This window comes from Pipistrellus kuhlii, unplaced genomic scaffold (assembly GCF_014108245.1).
Source record: "Pipistrellus kuhlii isolate mPipKuh1 unplaced genomic scaffold, mPipKuh1.p scaffold_m20_p_14, whole genome shotgun sequence".
Classification (NCBI taxonomy): domain Eukaryota; kingdom Metazoa; phylum Chordata; class Mammalia; order Chiroptera; family Vespertilionidae; genus Pipistrellus; species Pipistrellus kuhlii.
The window spans coordinates 1,377,501-1,398,400 of NW_023425449.1; positions in this window are offsets into that span (position 1 = coordinate 1,377,501).

Here is a 20,900-nt window from a genome sequence, read left to right on the forward strand (position 1 = left end):
TCCCAGTGCTTTTTTTAAACTTCAGATTGCTTTCTGTCTCCCTCCCTCTTCTCCCCCCTCTTCCTCCTCCGTCCCCTCTCTCTTTCCCTTCCATCTCTTTCTCTAGCTTCCCCTCCCATCCCTAAGACATAATAACAGAATGAGGGCATGTGTCAAGATGACCTTAAATAATGGGTCGTGATAGCTACAAAACTGCTGTGTCCCCCTCCCCTCCCGCTCATCCATGATGTGCGATTCATCAGCAGCTGTGACTGCGGGAAGGATGCATCGCCTGCCAGAGCAGTCTTTCATTGGTCCAGACACAAACAACGGAAGCCTGAAATGCCCATTTGCATAATGGAGAGCCTTGTTGGGGTGAGAGTAAAGATGTGCACGGACGGAAGGATGTTGTGGTGAGTCCCTGGCTAAGCAGACACTGGCCCCCTAACCCTGGTGGGGAGCCAGGGGGAGAAAGGCTGCACAGGACCTTCGGATGGCTGCCTTCTTTGCTCCTGCATTTCCCTCCCCAGCCCAGAGCGCCCCCTATCTTGGGGGACCCCATCTAGGGTTTCTAGAACTAAAGACCGGAGCCCTCTAGAGCGGCTCCTTGTAGCAAAGTGGATAATATTCCAAAGCTTCGTTTTCTTAAATCACAGGATATATACATTGAGTGGCCAGATTATTATGATCTCCGAACGCATAATATCATAATAATCTGGCCACTCAGTGTGTGTGTGTGTTTGTGTGTGTGTGTGTATTAGAGGCACAGTGCATGAATTTGTGCATGGGTGGGGTCTGGCCAGCCTGGCCAGGGGGAAGGGACATGGGCAGTTGGCCAGCCTGCCTGCTGGTCGAACTCCTAGTCGAGGGGACAATTTGCATATTAGCCTTTTATTATATAGGATATACACTGAGTGGCCAGATTATTATGCATTCAGAGATCATAATAATCTGGCCACTCAGTATATATTAAATACTGTGTGTGTGTGTGTGTGTGTGTGTACAGTTTTAAAACATAATATTTAAAGAAATTTAAAAATACAGCATTTAGTAGGAAACGTAGTAGGTAGTGATTTGCAGATGCTGTAGAACATGACACTAACCTTGTAGACATAATATAGACATAACACCCTCCTGTGCACAGGTGAATGTCCCGAGGGTGGAGGCCAGGGCATGACCAGGAGTCACTGTTGTTCTCTGGAAAGAGAAAGCTTTGTTCCCTTCTTTATACTTTTCTCAGTTTTCCCAAAATTTCTAAAAGTTACATGTAGCATTATTTGTGAGTAGGAAAACAAAAAACTACGTTTTTTTGTAGAAAAATCCCACAAAGCTAACAGAGAACCGATATTGCCTTTTCATACCAGCTCATTATTTTCCTCAGACAGCACGGTGGGAACATCAGAGCTGCCACATCCTTGCTTGTTATTTTCACAATGAGACGCCCCCGGCGCAGGCTCTTCTCCCAGAGCGTCTTCCCCGGGCGCTAACATTTTGAATGAAAAACATTTTTTAATCATCATATTTTTTTGCCCCCAATCTGCTGCTTTATATTCTCTATATTTTAATATTCTGGGAAATAAATAGCTTTCTAACTGCCTCTGAATTTATATTATATTTTGTGTGCATATGATTGATGGCCAGCGGTATTCCTGTTAATTCTCAACAACCATGGAACCGTTGAATGGTTTGGAATATCTAACAGAGGTCTGCCACAAAGTAGGTGCTCAGTTAATAGTCTAGAAGGGGGAAATGAAGGAAAGAAGGTTAGAAGTGAGAGAGGGAGAGAGGCAGGCAGGCAGCCAGGCAGGCAGGAAGGAAGGATATGAGGGAGGGAGAAAGGGAGAGAATGAGGAAGGGAGGAAAGAAGGAGGGGAAGAGGATTAAAATGATAAAAATCAGTGTTTGGATAACATGAGCTATGAACAAGAGATTTTGGAAAGAGACCACAAAAGCACCCAGAGGTGTTTGTGCTTCATGAGATTTGAGTTCAAGTCCCAGCTCTGGCATGAAATCAACATGATAATGGGAAAGTCTGTCTTCTGCATCTGACTTCTCCTGGATGAAGGGCACATAATAATATAACAAGAAATTATAGATGTGTGCCCAGCTGGCATGGCTGCGTGTTTTGAGTGTTGAGCTGTGAACCAGGAGGTCACGGTTTGATTTCTGGTCAGGGTACATGCCCAGTGAGGAGCGTGCAGGAGACAGCCGATCCGTGATTCTCTCTCATCATGGATGTTTCTATCCCTCCCTCCCTCTCCCTTCCTCTTTGAAGTCAATAAAAATATATTTAAAAATAAAAATAAAACAAAAGGTTCCTGTTTGCCAGAGCTGCAGGGATCCAGGTTTGGCTCCTTGGGACTGGCTCGGTGTGGTCCTCGGCTCAGGACACCTGCCGTGAGCGGCTGCTGCGGGGCTGGGGTCTGGCCGGAGGTTGACCGATGCTGACGCTGGCTCAGTGCTGCAGGCAGTTGAGTTCAAGTCCCTGGAGGTGCTCACCTGTGGGCTTGATAATGGACAGGTTTCCCTGGTTCCGGCTCACGGGGCTCTGAGATGCAGATCCAGGATCAGTCTGGGTTACTCCAGGGGGACGGGTGGGGGAGGTAGCAGCCACTTCTCAGGGCAGCGAGGAGGAGAAAGACCCCCCACCAGGAGGAGCCAGGAACCTGTGGCCCTGATGGAGCTACTGGGGGAGGATGAGGAGCCGTTGGGCAGGTGAAGGTGGACAACATGCCGGGGAGCCCGTCAGGGCCACGTGGAGAGGCTCCTGGCAGAGCCAGGGCGTGGGCAGCAGGAGGGAGTGGAAGAGGATGCAGGGCCCCGCCCGGCCCCTGCCCACTGAGTCTACGAACGTTTCTGGTGGGGCTTTAAACACGGTTGCACGCTCTTTGGTTCCTTAATCACTCATTCATTTATTCTATAAGTGTTTACTGAATTGCTATTAAGATAGGTTTTTTTTTTTTAGGATGATGATAATATTTAGAAAATCAAATGTAATGACTCTAACAGTAATTATTAGTGCCGGGCATTGGTGGAGGCACATGGAGTCCCAGGCACTGGGTACATCCTCTTTAAAGTGACACAGCAGAGCAGGAAGCAATGACCAAGGCCAGCCTTCTGTACCAGGGGACCGAGGCCCAGAGGGGAATGAGCCGGCCGCAGATCACACGCTTGTGAAAGGAGGATCCAGAATTGAAACAGGCAATGTGAGGGCAGATTTGAACCCTTCATGGTCTGGAGTGGGGAGGGGTAAGGGGCGGACCCCAGGGAGGGGCTGTAGGCAGGAAGGGCCTCTGGTAGGGAGGTCGCTCTGTGCTGTAGTTAGTTTTGTTTGTTTTGGTGAGAAGAGGGGCGCAGAGTGGAAGGAGAGAGTGATCAGGAACAATGTCTAAATGATGTTTAAGGAATAATTCTCTTCAGCTGATACACATGGTCTCCACCTGAACACAGTTCCGTTCCCTCGACGGGAAAATCCAGGCCTTGACGCACAGCTCTCAGAGCGCCCGGGGCCTGCTGGCCTGTTGCCGTGAAACTCTCACTGCTGGTGGCTTCATGTGTCTTTAAGTCAAGGCTTCAAAAAGAGCACGGGTGTCAAGTTCATACCCACAGATACGTTGAGACTGTGCTTACAGGGTACAGGGCCAGTTCGACAACTGGTTATATGTGTGTGCTTGGAGCTGGAGCTAATAAAATGGGCATAAATCGGGAGTAATGGGTGCTCCCTCGTGAGCACTTGCCCAGATTAAAATGATGCTCAGGCAGTATTGGATGTCGTTTATAAGAGCTTTGAAGATGAAAAGCGGTCTAGCTTTTAAAATGTGTTTTTATGTAAAAAAAAGATCAATTTCTTACAGACTCTTCACGATAAGTTCAAATGAGAAGGTGGCATAACTATTACTTAAGAATTCTTCAGCCCGGCTTGGTGTGGCTCAATGGTTGAGCATTGACCTATGAACCAGGAAGGCACGGGTTCAGTTTCCCATCAGGGCACACGTCTGGGTTTCGGGCTCGATCCCCAGTGGGGGTCATGCAGGATGCAACTGGTCAATGATTCTCTCTCATCATTGATGTTTCTATCTCTCCCCTTCTGAAATCAATAAAAATATATTTAAAAAAATAATTCTTCAGATTAGTTCAATAATATGATTATCTTTATTTTATTTCAAGATTTTATGCTTTTGGCATCCAGACATTTCAACTTAATGAAATACAAATGAAACATTTCTTTTGTCTCTTCTCTCTATCCTCCTATATAATAAAAGGCTAATATGCAAATCGACCCAACAGGAGAACGTCCGGTTGCTATGAGGCGCACTGACCACCAGAGGGCAGATGCTCTATGCAGGAGCTGTCCCCTGGTGGTCAGTGTGCTCCCACAGGGAGAGTGCTGCTCAGCCAGAAGCCAGGCTCATGGCTGGCTAGTGCAGCAGTGGTGGTGGGAGCCTCTCTCTCCTCCGTGGCAGTGCTATAGGGAGAAGGCCTAAGCCAATAGTCAGACATCCCCTTAGGGCTCCTGGACTGCCAGAGGGTGCACAAATTTCATGCACCGGGCCTCTCGTATATACATATATATGGATATGTAGATATAAATAATATAGATAAATCAAGGGACTTTTATTGATTTATGCATATTTTCTTAACATATTCCATGTCATGTATTTATTCTGCATCCTGCTTTCCATTCTTTCTTAGCAAATCAGGAGTCACTTCTTCAAGAATCTTTTTTGGGTTCTTGTGAATTGTGAAGGTTAAACTTACGTTTACCCTTATATTCATCCATTCCCACTCAAAATGCTTACCTACGTGGTACTACCCCCCATGTCCCACCCGTCTCCACCCTCGGCAATATCTCACACACAGCGTGCCCCGCGGTTTTTGCGTTGCTGTTGCTAAAGTGGAATTAATGGCACAACCTACTGGTAAGAGGAATGAGCTCACAGATGCCAAACCTGCAACTCAAGTATCAGTAACTTGCAGTGTCAACTCGCTCAGTGCATATTATTACCTAGCTTGCGTATGTGCACGTGATTTCTGTGCATCTGGTTAGTGATCTTATGGGGAGAGGCATGAGCAGGGTTAGTTAGTGAGTAACTGGAGCTTACATCAGAAAGCAGACATCCACTTGGGAATGGCTATTGGAGAAGAGAGATAATCAGACATTGGAGGGTGATTTTCAAAATGGAAGAATGAAACGTAGGCAACTGATCAAAACTTACTGCTCAGGAAATGTATATCTTCACTTTCCAGAACCATCTGTTCTGCCCAGCTACCTAAGCAGGATGGCTTTTCAGTCTGGGAACAGTTTCTCCTCTGTAATAATTAGGGGCTCATGTTCATTAAGTGTGGACTTACCTTTATATTCCACCGCAAATGCTCTTTATCCAACAGAATATCTGCTAATGAATGTCCTTTTGTGATTAGAGTCTCTAGTTTAATAATTATTCTCCAAGATCCCAGATCTGTAACTTAATCTCACTAAGCTGTTGTCTGCCGTGGTGTGTGTGTGTTTTTTTTGTGTTTTTTTTTTAAATTTATTATAGCAGAGCACTACTAAATTCCTTAAACTTCAACTAATTTTATGAGGGTTATCAGAAGATAAATATTAATAACCACACACGAACTAAGCTTTACATTTTACAGAGAACTTTTACTTTCCTGATGGTTAGGGAGGGCATTTGCATAAATTATCTCCCATTTCCAGGAAGAAAAGGTGGAGATGAATGCCCTTCCTGTATCTTTTGTTTTCAAGACCTTTTAGCTCAAAATAATCATTTATGGGAGTGACCAGTTGTCACCCTTCCATGCGTACCGCAGCATTACCTAGAGATGGCAAATAGAAAACCATGCGAAATGCAGCATTATGTGAATTGTCAGGATACATTATACTGGTAAAATATTATATAAAAGATGTGTTATGGTCATAAAAATACGATCAGGGAATGCTGTGAACACCTCCATGCCCACAAATTTGACAAATTAGATGAAATGGACTAATGTCAGTGAAAGACACAAACTACCAAAATTGGCACACAGAGAAAAACAATCTAAATTCATGTATGCCTTTTAAATTGAACAAAGAATTTAAAACACCTTCCAGTACAGAAAACACCTGGTCCGGATGGCTTCGCTGATGAATTCTATTCAATATTTGAGGAAGAAATAAATGTGAACCTACCACAACCCATTCCGGAATGTGACTGCTATTATCGGAATACCAGAGCCCGCCAGGGAAAGGCGTTACCAGGAAAGGGAGCTGCAGACAGCATCTCTCATGCGCATAAACAACAAGGTCCTCAGCAGGATCGTGGCAGTACTGATCTAGCTAAGCTTTAGGACCGCCATGATCCTATTTCCAGAATGATCGCAAATCCGCAGAGTCGGAGACTAAATACCCTGTTGATGAAAGACCAGAGACATAGGCCAGTGAGACAAAAGACAGACGGCGGAAAGAGACCCACTGAGTCTCAGCAATGACGCAGACCACATCGTGTCCATGGAAGCCTAACAAAGGCCCGCAGGCCACTCCGGGGACAAAGGATAGTCTTTTTCAATAAGGATGCTGGGACCATTGGGCATCTCTCTGTGAACAGAAACAAAACAAAGTAAGCCCAGGCCATGGCCTTGCCTCTTCCATAAGCACAGGCTCAGATGCGTAGGAAACCTGAATGTGAAGTGGAAATGAGCCCGAGGCCCCGGAGCGGGGGCAGCGTGTTGTGGCCACGGGAGCAGAAGGCTAGGGAGAAGGCTGCTTAATTGGAACAATCGCGGGTGTGATTGTTGGCATTCCTTCCCGAGTGTGTGCATCTGGCAGGTTTCTGTAATGAGTGCATTATGTTCATGAGGAGGAAATGATGCCAGACTTTTCAAACAGACAATAAAGTCTGTCATTGAAACAAGGAGGAAGATTTGGGAACAGACTGGTGGCTTGTGGAAGTCTCCCGGACCAGTGGGGTTTCAGACACAGGAAGCTGCCTCCTTCTCTCTCTCCTCTCTTCTCTCTCCTCCTTTCCTCTCTCTCTCTCTCTCCTCTTTCTCTCTTTCTCCTCCTCCTCCTCCTCCTCCTCCTCCTCCTCCTCCTCCTCCTCCTCCTCCTCCTCCTCCTCCTCCTCCTCCTCCTCCTCCTTTCTCCTTCTCCTCTCTCTCCTCTTTCCCCTCTTTCCTGGCTGTTTTCTTTGCCAAGAAGTGAAAGCAGATGCCAATGACCGTGGTGGTGTAAAGAAACTCCACATTCATCCCTTCCATCAGAGCAATGATGAGGTGGGGGAAGGGAGGGACAGTCAGGACCAGCTTTTCCGGTACTCTGGAAATGAATCAAAGACGTGTACCCAATGGCCTCCATTTAATTTTTTTAAAAAGCTGATTCTTGCTCGGCCAGCGTGACACAGTGGTTGAGCATCAGTGTATGAACGAGGAGGTCGCGGTTGGATCCCCGGTCAGGCTCCTGCCCGGGCTGTGGGCTCCCTCCCCAGGGGGCTGCGGTGACAACCTGCATTCCCCGCGCTGGAGGAGAATGGCCTCCTCACAGAGACCCTGATTAACACCGTGCTCCCCGCTGGCTCCTCCTAGAGTAGCCCGCTCCTACGTCTTGTCATTTTTCGGCCTCACTTGAAACGAGCCGGCGGCCAGCGGTCCTGGGGCCGGTGGCCTCTGTGGAGACATTTCCACATGCTCACCCTTGCTTTGTCACCTCCGCCATAGAGAACTGCGGGCTCAGGAGGAACTGGAGGGAGTGCAATGCCTCGAAGGGTTTTGAATAAACCCCACGGTGTTCCAGGCGTCTGGGCAGCCACCACGTGCTCAGGAAAGCCCGAGGAGACCCGGTGGGTTGGGTTTTTCTCGCCTGTGGGAGGCTGGGCCGCACGAGAGGCAGCTCCCGGCCCACGGGGCTGGACATCTGTAGAGGAAGCGCCTGGATCCCCCAGGGACCTGGGAACGAGGCAGGCCGGCCACCTCGCCCTGAATTTGAGGGTCTTTGGTTTTCTCTTTTTAATACATTTGTATTGATTTCAGAGAGAGAGGGAGAGGGAATGAGAGAGGAACATCCATGATGAGAGAGAATCACTGATCGGCTGCCTCCTGCATGTCCCACTCTGGGGATGGAGCCCACAACCTGGGCCTGTGCCCTGGCTGGGAATTGAACCATGACCTCCTGGTTCATGGGTCAGTGCTCAACCCCTGAGCCACGCCACACTAACTACTGAGCTTACAGGCAGGTTTTAGTGAAATGCTTCTGCTTCCAATAAACCACACTATCAGTGTTGGTCATGGTGCCCGCTCCTTGTCTGTGGGTTCCATAACAAAGGCAGCGAGCCTTCCGGTGGAAGGATCTTGTCGAGAAAACAAATCAAGGATGGGCCCTGAAGCCGGAGGCCAGGGCTGGTAGTGAGATGGGTGTGGCGAGGCCCCTCGGTGGGCCGGTTCGTCAATATTTGGCAGGACCGCAGGAGCGGGCGCAGCGAGTCATCATCTCAGTGAGATATAGATGGTGCAACGCAAGGAAACAAGCCACTGGTGTCAGGAAAAACGTCTGCTGCTGCCTGTGCTCTGCCGGGCCCGGACTCAGTCATTGAAAGGGAGGGGAGAGCTGTGCCCAGAAGCTTCATTTAGTCAATTCCACCCCCCCCCCCCCCGCCCCCTACCAGCCCCATCTCTCTTCCATCAGTAGCAATTTCTTCCTCAGAAACACTATGTCAGCAGATTCTCAGACTTAAGAAGCTATGGGCCGACGATGCTTTAATAGAGCAAAGAAGAGAGAACTTCATTAAGGCAAGGACAGACATTACTTCCGGCTTACTAAGCCGTCTGGGCCTTGTGTGTGCGGCTCTGACTACCAATGTGTTAGGAACCATATAATATTGGCATTGGAGAGAAGAAATTTGGAAATATAGGGAGCAGGTGACACATCCTATGCTTTCCAATGTTAAAATAGCAATTCCTGGAGTATTGAATGGGCTGTGGAAACCACAGCTCAGAAAGGGTTTGCTACATGGGGATGCGATATGAACGTGAAAACTCGCATGTTTATTGTACACACTGAAGTTACTTCTCTCCTTTTTTTCTGCGAAGGTGGGATGCTGAAAGTCTTCAAGGAAAGTAAATTGAAAACTGAGTGATGTGCTAGTTGCCCTCCTTCCTCCTGGTTTGCAGAAGGAAGTCCTGCAGGTGGACGGCAAGGGGATGTCACAGGAGTCAGGGCTGCTTTCCCCATTTCTGTAGGCCCGGTAGCGTGACTCGGTGTGGTCAGTAAGATGGACAGAACTCACATGAGTCACCCCACCAACAGACCTTTGTAAATCAATGGAGAATTTGTCTCCTTTCCTTCACCTTTTTTGCTTCTCACATTTTTCATTTTTTGAGTCACGAGGAAGCTGCTGTTGGCCATGGATGTAAATACGGGAACTCTGCCTTCTTAAGTCACTGCATTGGGGGCTGTTTGTTACCGCAGTATACACTAACTTGTCCTGACTAGTACAAGGGTTGGTAGCCAAGGTCATGAGAGAATTCTGGCAAACAGGGTGATGCTGTGATTGGTTGCACAGCTTCAATGGAGAAGGCTCGAATGGTTAGAAGGAAAGAAATGAGTATGAGTTCACTTATTTCTCATGGTCTTTGCAGTCTTTGTGCTATCCTCACTCACCTTGAACCCGCTGTTTTAATGTGGAAATATTTGGCACCCCAAGGGATGCCAACACACTGTTCCAAACCTTCACAAACTTGCTCTTGAAACAGCTGAGCCCCTGAGTCTGTGTGTGTGTCCCAGAGGGAGTGGGTAGGAGCTGGAGAGAGAGGATTACAATAGCCGAACAGCCAGAAACACGCGCTTCTCATAAGCCTTTGTCATATGACCTTCCTGTGTGAACAGAGCTGAGAATCTATAACACACATGTCTGTACACACGTGCACACATGCATGCATGCATGCCTAAACGCTCAGTTGCTTGCTTTCTTTCCAAACATCTGAGTACATAAAAAAGAATGATGAGGAAAAAGCTCCACAGAAACAACGAACTTAATCCTGGCATGATTGTCCCACGTGACTCAGAGCAGCTGTCAGCGCGGTGACAAGAATGTGATTCTGAGACAGAAGTGACATGCCCCCCTCCCCCTCCCTCTCCCACGCCCGCCTTCCTCTGCTTCGCATGCAGCTCCGAACTCCAAATTCCAGGCAGAACTGGCTGCCATCTCAGAGTCTTCAAAGGAAAGCCTTCTGGACACATTTTTCATTAACTTATTTTTAGCCAGAGAAGCAGGTGACACCCTTAAGAATAAGTAAAAGGACGGGGAGGGGAGCAAACACAGGGAAACGATGGGTTGTTGACCTTTTACGCCGTATCCTGGAAGCTCAGCGTGTGTTCCCTGATGTTTTGTTTGTGTCTTGTTCACCGTCGCGAAGGACTTGGGACCAGAAAGGCAGAAGGTCCAGGGCCTCTCACTCCGCTGAGCCCCTGAGATAAGGCTCCGGGCAGGGGACAAAGGCCCTTCTCTCCGGGGCTCGCTGTGGAAACCAGGAGGCCAAAATCTGTATCTCAGTGGGACATTTTAATTCGGTTCCTCAACCGGCATTATGAGATGAAGATCACTCTCATTATTTTACTCTCAGCCTGTTTCCAGCCAGCGTTCCCCTTCAGTTTGCAAGTTAACCTCTCAGTCACGACGGGGCTCTCCCTGCCCTGTAGTGCAGGGCATCCACACCAGCTGCACCCTGGGTTCAAAAAACAATATGTAAAATGACGCCCCCTTTCCAACGGGGTCACTGTCAGCCGGCGCTGTGCCAGGCATGCTAAAGCTTCACGCTGATGTTTTCAAAATAAGGGTCGGAATGAAACCTGCCCTGGCCAGAGTCATAAGGAACGGACAGAATGTGCAGGGAAAACCCATTTATTTTCCCAGAGAAGATCCACTTTAACGTCTATGGAAGCTGGCTTTCTCTGCAGAGCATTCCATGGTGATGGGGAAACGAATGGAAAGTAAGCAAGTGAATAAATAACGCCGTTCTTCCCGCACGATTATGGAGTGAGACGTTAATGCGGAAATAAAGGGGAACGGATGCCGGCTGCATCGCGTCTCTTCTCATTTGCCCTCAGACTACAAACTCCATTACACTGTTCTCTTTAATCTCTGCCCTTGTCCGCGCGCAGGCAGCCATTTAGAACGGCTCATGCATAATGGATGAGAGGCTTCCCTGTGTAGCGCATGTGCCCTAATTCAATAACATGGCACAATTATAATTTGACTTTTAATGTATTATGGTTATTTATTAACGTTTTTAATTAGCCTCGGAATGGCTTGTAGCAGAATCCAAACCCCCTGCTAGTAAGAGAACTGTGCGAAAGGAACTGTTTTTGGTCTCCGTGTCTATAGGAAAGCCTTTGAAGGGGCTTTGGGGCCCGGCCGGCGGGGTTCAGGGGTGGAGCATGGACCTAGGAACCAGGAGGTCACGGTTCGATTCCCAGTCAGGGCACAGGCCGGGCTGGAGGCTCGAACTCCGGTGTAGGGCGTGCAGGAGGCAGCCGATCCATGATCTCTCTCATCATGGATGTTTCTCCCTCTCCCTTCCTCTCTGACATCAATAAACTTATTTTATTTTTTTAAAATTGCGCTTGGGCACAGAAGTAGAAAAGCAAGTGCCCACTGCCCACCCCCTGCAGGCTTCAGGCTCGGCTCCTCCAGAGGGAAGGCGGGGGCAGCTGGAAATGGGTGCGGGACTCCCCTGCTCAGGTCCCCCGTGGGGACCCATGGTGCTCCTCTATCGGATGCTCAGGCTTTCTTGAATGCACGGATATCCTTAGGGGGGAAATGCTTTATTATTTTCCTTCACAAGGAATTTGGAAATTCACTGCAGGACAGAGGAATCACCAGAACGTTGTTTTCATAAACATGTACCATCAAAACATAGGATCATTCAGAAGCCGGTCATTGTCATAGATGCTCACGGCCCTGCGTTTTGAACTCGGCACTCCCTCCGCTGTCACACCCGTGAGTCAGAGTAACCCTCTGTGAGCTGTGAAGATGTAGCGTAGCGCCCGGCAGGGAGCTTATTTCTGCCAGAAGGAGCCCCTTCCCTCGGTCCCTGCCTCCGGCTCTGGGAAGAGGAACGAGGGGTTTCCCGGCGCTTTCCAAGGCGAGCTTTACCGCTGAATGCTTTCAGGTTCTGACAGCCGTAATTTGATGGCCCCGTGCTCCTAACTCTGTGGTCAGAAAGATGATCATGTTTAAAGCCGACTAATCCAAACCTGGAGCACGTGGCTGGCCATGATTGATGCTCTTACTTACCCATCTGGCACGGAGCTAGACATTCCCCTTAAATAGCTTCGCTCTAGTGTCGGACCTGACTGGCCACAGCCCCTCTGGGCCTCCCAGCAAGCCTCTCCCTCTATGGGACCTGAGAATGGACACCCCTCACCACCTCATGTGGCTTCCTCCTGAACGGGCCGGACACCCACATGCCATATGTTCTAAATTTTATGCTGGCCATTCCCTTAGCAAAGCCAGCTATAATTTGTAGGAGAGCCTGAGGGGATGATCGTCTGGTCCAGAAGGCACAGGAGTTTTAACCAGAGGCAAAGGCTGCCCCCAGTTTACCAATGTCTCCTCTCATGCCCTCATTTCTAACATCACACATCCAGGTCTCTTCCTCCTGGAAGCCTGCCTGGATTAACCAGAGGGAATTCCCAAACACATGGAATCCCAATGGAGCTGGGTCCTTGAATGCAGCCATGCTGTGGTGAAGCTCAGGGCCCGTGCTCTGCTCTGTAACGAGTTTGTCTAGAGAGCATGATCCTAGATGGTGAGATCCAGGATCAGTAACAGGCGAGGATGAGTGTGCAAAGCTGTGTGCGCTCCCAGTATTTCCAGTCTGAAACGCTGGCTCCACTGGATGAAGGAACCACTAGGTGGCAGTGTGGCGCTGCCTTCTGGGACAGGGCCGGTTCCATGCTCCTGCACCCAGCATTGTCAGTGCAGGCTCAGAGGGCCTTCCCAACCAGGTGCAGGGGTCCTGGGAGCAGGTGAGTCCACTGGTCACTTCCGCTCTAAGAAGGTGACCTTGCCTAAGTGCAGGGATTTCCCCATGGAAAATACTTACCCCTGCACCCTCAGGCTACACTGAAAATAGTCACTGTGGGTCTTGCTACTAAGAAAAGACAACATGTCTGGCCTGTGTGGCTCAGTGATTGAGTGTCAATCCTCTCTCTATAAAAATTGATAAAAACATATTAAAAAGAAAAGGAAATATGACGATTAGTCTACAAGACCCTGGGGTTTTTCCTGAATGGAGAACATGGTGCCATTGTCTGCCACGGGACTAGGCGTCTTTGAAAGCAGGTCCCTACATTTACGGATGTCGTGTCTTTTTCTGAACCTAACAGGGGGCTTATCACACTGCAGGAATCTGACAAATACCGACTGGCATTGAATGGTGCATGCCTTCGCCGCTGTCATCTACTCAGTGGAGATGAATGAAATGCATTGATTATTGTTCATGTTTTGCTAACACTCATCCAATAAGACGGCCAGTTGACTGGTATTGAGCTAAAGTCCCCTCATGACCCCGATGGTCCCAATGAGAACAGGGTTCCCAGAGATGACCACGCTCAGGCCCTCGGGTGGAGAGAGGGAGAAAGGAATCTTGCGTTTTATGAATCTGGTAGTCCTCCCCTGTTGATGATTGAGCTTCACAAACCTCCACCTCATCGCGCTGGATGGGTGCCAGCTGTCTGTGGGAAAGCGCGCTCAGCACTACCCAGAGCGAGTCGCTGGGGGAGGAGCTGCGGGAAGAAGACATATGGCTAATGATGACATATTATTGCGGGAAAGAGCGGCGTCCGCACAAGTGCTGGCAGCAGGCGCTGGGTGGGGGGGATCTGGGTGGGGGAGCGCTGACTCGCATGGGCGAGGCCGGGACGCCCAGGGCCCCTGGATGCTGCCGTGTCCCTGCTCGGTCCTAGGTCCTGTGTGACGTGCACCATTGCTGCCTGGGGGTGAGGGGCAGCGCCCACGGCACTTTGTCACGTGGAAGGTGAGAAGGCCGTTGGTCACTTCTGTCAGCATCTTCGCTTCCACCTCAAACACTGGTGTTGGTGGGATCGTGTGGCCCAGCCCTTGCATGTGGACGCGTGTTTTAACTCCTGGAAAGGGACTCCAGGTCAGGGCTGTGTTCCTCATTCCATCACAAGTGAGCAATAGCTCTTTTGCCATGTCCCTTATTAAAGAGCACTGCGTGCGTGTGTGTGTGTGTGTGTGTGTGTGTGTGTGTGTGTGTGTGTTTTAAAATATATTTTTATTGATTTCAAAGGAGAAGAGAGAGGGAGAGGGAGATGGAAACATCAATGATCGGTTGCCTCCTGTTCGCCCTACACTGGGTATCGAGCCTGCAACCGCACCATGAGCCCTGAACGGGAATCGAACTGTGACCTCCGGTTCATAGGTTGACGCTCAATCACTGAGCCCTGCTGGGCTGGGCTACAGAGTAGGTAGGAGTTGTCTCCATTTTCTGCATAAAAATACCGAGGCTTACTGACTTGTTCCGACAGCGAAGAAAGGACGTGACTGAGGATCTCCGGTCCTGAATGGAGAGCTCAGCTCTGTGGATCCAGAGCCCCTTCTGGAGTCCACAGATGCGGGTCAGTGAGCCGGTGGTCGGCAGTCCAGCTGAACTCTGGGAGGGGGGACAGCAGGAGGACATCAACGGCACCGCCGTCCCTGAGGCAGAGCTGCACACGGATTATTCTCGGGTGGAAGCCGCTTCCCCAGCAAAACCTCCGAGTGCCCCGGGCTCACGCGCCATTTAGACTTCGCGGAAAGGAAAGGACGGGGCAGGCGTGACCCCGGGACTCTCTGGGAGCCGCGTCCACAGCCCAAAGGTGTGGTCATCCTGCCTCACCTGCTCTCCCTTCTCCCTTCCCTTCCCATCCAGGTGAGTGACAGCAGTACGTGCAGCAGGAGTAGAGGCCGAGGCTCTGCATCTGTTCTGCTCAGGTTGCAAGCCACTATGGTATGGGACTGTTCCCAATTCGCTATAAGTTCATTGCCATCAAATACAATTAAACATTCCACTCCTCGGTCTCACTAGCCACCCTGTAGGAATCCCATAGTGCAGCGTTCTCCTTGGATGCCTCTCTCATCTCGGCAAGTCCTGGTGGGAAGTGCTATCCATCACTCAGTGCTATCCATCACTCCCTGTGGGATCTTGGCTATGGCACAGCCACACCAGGAATTCAGTCCCGCATTTGTAAAATCTCTTATTTCCCCCCTAACCAAACACCCGGGCAAACATTCCTCACTGGATTTTGAGATCTCCAGGCTGCAAATCACACTTTTTCTTATGCCTTTGTCTTCGGAGCCCCGTAGATGCATGATATATACCCGCGGTCTTACACATGCTTTCTGCAGGAGGAGACAAGCGTATGGATATATTTGTTTTCCTTTTAGTGCTCTGATGTGTCATATATCTCCAGCCAGTTTTATTCTTTTGCTAGGAAATAAATTCAGCCGCTATGAAGAGGGACCAAAGGGGGGAAAAAAGGCACCCAAAACCAATGCACCAGTATTAGATATTCAATGCTTAACCATGCATTAGACTCACACATTTATTACTTAATTTTATTTCCTACAATAAACCTGCTGGAGGAAATAGTACAGACCTCAGGACATCATCAGAGGACCAAGAGCATTACCCTCTTATTTAGAACATACTGGAGGGGCCCTGGTGGGTATGGCTCAGTTGGTTGAGTGTAGTTCTATGCGCTGAAAGGTCAGAAGGTCAATTTCTGGTTTGATTCCCTGTCAAGGCACAGGCCCTGGTTATAGGTTAGATCCTCAGAAGGATTCCTCCCTTCTCTATTTCTCTCTCTAAAAGTCAATAAAACATATTTTAAACTATCGAGTACCCTGGACGGGATGGATGAGGAGGTCCTCTCGGACAGTGTGATGTTGAAGTGGACTCCTCACTGCAGTAGTGGGGGGAACCACATCAGTGTTGGAGGAGAGGGGCCTGGGCAGAAGGAGCACGAGGAGCAGTGCTGGTGGGCGAGTCCTGGGAGCAGCCTGGAGGGCAGTGGCAGGAGGAGGTCAAATAATAAAGTGACAGATGATAAGAGAATTTAGGGGCTTCCAGGACTTTGATTTTTCTTTTGAATGAGATAAGAAACCAAATGTCGTGTTGAGCAGAAGAATAACTACTTAAGCATCCATTTTTTATTAAAAAACAAAAAAAAAAAAACAAAGAACATGAGATTAGGATGTTGGACAGGAGAAGACACTTCCCTTGGTCACTAAGGGTACAGCCAGCACTTAAATTCAGGTCTGGATTGGCAAACATTGCTATTTCCATACCCACCTCACATAGCACTGAGCGGCTTGAACAGAACAGACCATGGAATGGGAATATTGATGAGGAGGTCTAGCTTGGCAGGACAGAGGCACCATTGGACACAGCAGAGCTGATGATGTCGTGTGTGTGTGTGTGTGTGTGTGTGTGTGTGTGTGGATGAAGAGATGTAAGGAGTCTCCTCGTGGCTATCTTTTGGGGGGATGATAGAGAAACATGCAATGGCCACATTTATTCCCTGGCTCCCTTCACACCTGACCTGGAGCCACTTCCTCTCCCCTGGGGGGTTCTCTCCTGGACGCTCAGGAAGAGGCCAACCAGCATGACCTCCTGCCAATTGGCTTTGGGACTGCTACTGGTGCAGAGTATGGATCTCTGTTGTGAGTGGCTGTTCTGTGGCTTCGCTCGCCGGAGGTTTTATTTTATTTCAAAGCCTTGAGAACATAGACTAACTAAGGAGCCGGCAAGCTACCATGTCAGCTCCATCTCTCAAGGATTCTGCCAGGATCTGTCAAGCAGTGACAAACGTTATGTTGACATATCTCTCCATTTCCTAGTGACTAATTAATAGCAAGCGACAGGGAAGGCTGGAGAAATGATTCTAGACAAAGAAAAACCTACTTCCTACTCATCCCAGGCTCCCGCAGCCCTCTCCACTGCACACACACTTAGGAAGCCAAACAAACCATGGGCAAGGCCGTCCAAAAACAGGGTGGCTTCGTGGCGCAGTGGAACCCTTTTTCTTATCATCGTCACCGTGAAACTACGTAGAAAATCTGTGGAGAAACAGCTGGAGATGACCCTTCTCTCCAGAGCAGTGCAGGCAGCGTAGTGTGCAATGAGCAGAGCCTCTGAAGTCAGGTGAGGGCAAGTTCAAGTCTTGAAACCAACTTCTTGCACCGTGACCTTCAGCTCTCCGATTCTCGCCCGTGTGAAGCAGAGTAATAGCCCTGGGTTATCTGCAAGGCCGCTGGGAGTGTGAAACAGTGTACGCAGAGCCCGTGAAGGCAAAGCAAGGTTGTGGGCACCAGCGGGCACACGGGAGAGGCTCCGTTAGCGAATGAGCACTGGAGGAGCAGATATGCTTGGGACCTCTATCACCTCTCACTCACCATGGGCCCCCACAGAGCGTGCTTCCTCCACTCTGTTCAGCCGGCCGGTCTCTGAGACTCAGCCCATGGGGAGCACAACCACATGTCTCCAGAGCAGTGCTTCCTCCCTGAGAAGAATCGCAGACAGGATCTCCAGGTGCCCCATCCGCTTGCACAGACCTCTCCCCGGCTCCCCTCCTCAGGAATCTCTGATCTACAGGGATGGCAGCCTCAGGCAGGCCTGCGTGTGGGAGTGGATTCCTCTATCTCCTTCTGTCCTCTCCCCAGTGTCACCTGAGGGGACTCGACAAAACCTCCGCGCAGTCTCCTGGCCCGTGTCCCTCTGACTCCAGAGACCCTCACTAAACCATGTGTGTGGTCCCTGCTATGAAATAGGGACGTTTTCCGGAAAGCACTCAGCACTCTCCGAACTCCTCCACGCCGACTCCCTCCCAGCTGGCCGCTGGGTAATGAGGCATCGCTGTTACATTTCTTCTCCTATAATTAAGCCCGGAATTCTCAGCGCCAGCTGAGCAGCAAAGAGATGGTCCCCGAGTGGAAGGCCAGGACTCTTTCTCCTCATCAGCAGTTCTCTCCTCTCCTCAGTTCTACAAACACTTACCTCCCACGAAGACGTGTTTGCACAGAATCAGGCCAAATAAAGGGGGATGTTTGGGACAGAGATGTTCTTTATTCATTAAGACATTTTTAGGATAAAAGTGGGCATATATGGACATATCACACTGGGTAGTCTTCCCCCGGGAGCTGTGGGCATTGGGTCCAGGACTCCTGCAGATGCACAATCTTTGGGTGCCCAAGTCCCGTGTGCCCGAGTCTGACAGGTACCAGCTGCTGAGAGTGGGCTTGGCAGCAGGAGCAGCAGGTGGAGATCTTAGATAGGCCAGTGGTACCCACTTTGTCCTACATGGGGAGGCCAGTTCCATGAACACCCGACCAGCCCACTACAGACTGGGGTCCTGGCCAGCCAACCTCCTGGGCAGGGGTCCTGGGAGGCCCTGCCGGGTGTGAGAGCCCCAATCCTGTGGACGGACACTGGGCAGGACTTCTGGAATTCCATCTGAGATCCCAGGACAGAGGAACCCACAGACCCCGGAGCCCACATGGAGTCCACAGGAGGCTGCTGCCTGTCTTTCCCCGAGGGCGGAGGGACTGGTCAGGAATGGAGCCGGTCAGGCCGGGGTCACAAGCGCCAGGGCCTCAATGGGTCTCCATTGCCCCTATCTTAACCAGCCCTCTCCAGGCCCTCACTTTGGGCACCTGTGGGAGAGGTGGATCCGGCTCTACCTTAAGCGCTGACAGTTCTTCGAGTTACAGATCTTGAATTCTCTCTGTACTCCTCTGCCCCTTGCAAGTTCAAGTTTCCCAAGTCCTTAAGGGCGGACCCAGGTGTGCCATTGCCGCCCTCCCCCTTCTCGCAGGGTGTCAATGACTTCACCCTGCTCCCAGGCCAGTGCAGCTGCGGCAGGACTCAGGGGCTCCTTGGGCTCCAGCGGCCGGGCCCTCAGACCTCTGGTGGTTGGCCTCCCCCACACAGAGTCCTCCACCTCCGGTCCCTCCTGGTCAGGTCAGCCAAGGCCCCCCAGGGGGAGACCGCAGTGGTTTTAGCTTTGGGGGCAGACTCTCCCCCGCAGCTCGGCAGGGGGAGCGGTGGGTGGAGGTCTCGGTGTTGGGAGAAGTGCACGTAGGGATGCTATGGTGGTCCCTGTCCCATATGCTGTCTGCTGGGCGTGTGAGGGCCCGCGCAGTTCATCCATGCTGACCGGGATGAAGGCGGAGCCTGGGCTTGCATTCCCACTCCTGCGTTCCACCCCCTTCCAGGGGGCTCCGGGGCCTGCCCCTCCGAGTATCGGTCTCCGGTCTTCGCTGTGGACGAGGGGCGGATGCGCGTCGTGCGTGTGGCTCCGGGGAGCAGGCACACGGTGATGTTTGCCACGTCCAGCCTCCACGTTTGCTCCCACAGAGTGTTGACCTTTGGTTCTGAATGCAGCAGTGACCTGTTGGAGGGCTGTTTCCTCTGCAGCGCATTCTGTCCGTGTCACCTGCTGCGTCCGATGAAGGATGGTGCGCTCCGGGCGTGCTGGCACCGCGCGTGAAATATGACACGGCCGACAGTCAGGCTGCGGGCGGGCTGGGCCACCAGACATGACTCATGCAAATGACACGGCCGCTCGTCCATCATCCAGGGGGAGGCAAGGTCGAAACAAAGCAAAGCAAAGCATCGCGGTTCATTTCCCAAACACACCCCATCCCATTGCGGAGCCAGAGCCGGCGGGCAGGCTCACCTCTGAGGGGTGGGCGCTGTTCCCAGGGGAGACGCATGAGAGCTAGAGGGAGGCGAACACGGAGAGGGTGTGACAGCCACATGATGGGTGACAAGAGGGCGCAGGACATAACGGTCAGATGTGAAGGGACGGAAGGACATCCGGGAACAAGGCAGAGACCGTCATGACAAAGATCGACAGTGAGGGAGAGGAATGGATGAGAGAGAGAGAGAGATGGGAAGTGAGAGGAAGAGGAAGAGGGAGGAGGACACAGTGAGGGTAAGGGTGGGAATAGGGAAAGGAGGAGAAGGAGGAAGGAAAGGGGGAGGAAGAGAGCAGGGGACCAGCCCCGGAGAGCCGGGCTGGAAAGAGGACAGGAAGTGGAGAGGACAGGGCACTCTGAGCTCAGGTGCAGGAAGGACAGCATGGAGGGCAAATGGAGGCACAGGGAGAATGCAGGCACCGGAGGTGAAAAGAGAAGAGATTATATGGCGGGGGAGTGTGGGGGGAGGGGGAGAAAAATATTCAACATAATATTCAGCTGGCCAGTGTAGCTCAGTGGGTGAGCATTGTTCTCTGCGCCAAGAGATTGCTGGTTGGATTCCCGGTCAAGGCACATGACCAGGTTTTCAGACTGAATCCTAGTAGCAGGTATGCAGGAGGCAGCTGATCGATGTTTCTCTCATCAGTGTTTCTGGGTCTCTCTCCCTCTCTTTTCTTCTCTCTCTAAAAGACATCAGCCCAGCTGGTGTGGCTCAGTGGTTGAGCAGTGACATAGGAACCAAGAGATTGCAGTTCAATTTCCAGTCAGGGCACATGTCTGGGTTGCGGGCTCCATCCCCAGTAGGGGGCGTGCAGGAGGCAGCCAATCCATGATGTTCCTCTCTCAATGATGTTTCTATCTCTCTTCCTTTCTCTCTCTCTATAAAAAAAAAAAAAAAAAAAAAAAAAAAAAAAAAATCAATAAAAACACATTTAAAAAAATATTAAACAATCTCAGTGTACTGGACACCTGGGGCTCAGAATTCACCCAGGAAGCCTGCGGTGTATCGCCTGGTGTTCCATTGTATGAGGTGTGAGAATCACGTCAGGGCCCTGTTCGGAGGGTAAGCTGCGAGTCTGTCCCAGGTCCCTGTGTCTGTGAAGATCATGCCTGCTTCCCTGTGAGCACAGAGACAGGTGAGCAGAGGGAGAGGGAGGCGGTGCAAAGGGGTGAAGGATG